We start from the raw sequence: 1,320 nt of genomic DNA, 5'->3' as shown, positions 1-1,320 counted from the left end.
CGCGCCGATGGTGACGGAGCCGCGGTGGGGAGGGGAGGAGGGCGGTAGGGGCGGGGGCAGGCCCTTCCTTGCCCTAGGTGGCCGCTGAAGATGTGAAGGATGAAATTAGAAGTCCCCCAGTGTGCATCCGCCCTTGCCGTAGGGACTCGGGCGGGGATCAGAGTGGAGGCCTCCTGCAGGCAGCCCCAGAGGGTCCTCCCGCCTAATGAGAAAACAGAAGGCGAGTGGTCTCTGACGATCAGACCCCAGAGGCAGTACCGGAGGGTCGCCTCTGGAAACTGCCGGCTACTGCGCAGAGAGCTGGGAATTAGCCAAATAACGCCGCCCGGACCCTGTACCCGCACCGGTACACAGCCCATCACTAATCAGTGGTAGTTCTATAAACCAAAGAGAATTCTTGACGACTTTACATCAGCCCACACCCTGTCCCCACCTTTTGGATCATTATTTATTTTTCAGACAGGGCCTCGCTCTGTCGCCCAGGCTAGAGTTTGGTGGTGCGGTCACAGCTCAATGCGGCCTTGACCTCCTGGACTCAAGCCATCCTCCTGCCTCAGCGTCCGGAGTGACAGGGACCACAGGCCTGCGGCACCGCACCCGGCTAATTTTTGTTGTGGAGCTCACAGTGTGTTGCCCAGGCTGTTCTCAAACTTCTGACCTCAAATGATCTTTTCACCTTAGCCTCTAGAGTAATTAAACTCTTTAAATTATATTTTGTGCCTCATCCGCTTCCTTTTAAAAGGTTGATACTATTTTTATTTTTTATTTTTTGAGACACAGTCTCACTTTGTCACCCAGGCTGAAGTACAATGACGAGATCATAGCTCACTGTAGCCTTGACCTCTTGGGTTCAAGGGATCCTTCCTGCCTCAGCCTCCTGAGTAGCTAGGACTATATGTATGAGCCACCATGCCCAGCCAAGGTCGGCATTTCTTCTTTTTTATGAGACAAGAGTTTGACTCATCACCCAGGCTGCAGTGCAGTGGTGCTGCCTTGGATCACTACAGTGTCCACCCCTGCGTTCAAATGATTCTCCTGCCTCAGCCTCCTGAGTAGCTGAGATTACAGGCACCCGCCACCACGCCTGGCTAATTATTGTATTTTTAATAGAGACGGGATTTTGCCACGTTGTCCAGGCATGTCTTGAACTCCTGACCTCAGGTGATCTACCCACGTTGGCCTCCCAAAGTGCTGGGATTACAGGAGTGAGCCACCATGCCTGACCCAGGGTCAGCATTTCTTTTTTTTTTTTTTTGAGACGGAGTCTCACTCTGTCACCCAGGCTGGAGTGTAGTGGCCGGATCTCAGCTCACTGCAAGC

This window comes from Colobus angolensis, unplaced genomic scaffold (genome assembly GCF_000951035.1).
Source record: "Colobus angolensis palliatus isolate OR3802 unplaced genomic scaffold, Cang.pa_1.0 Scaffold443, whole genome shotgun sequence".
Classification (NCBI taxonomy): Eukaryota; Metazoa; Chordata; class Mammalia; order Primates; family Cercopithecidae; genus Colobus; species Colobus angolensis.
This window is presented reverse-complemented; position numbering follows the sequence as displayed.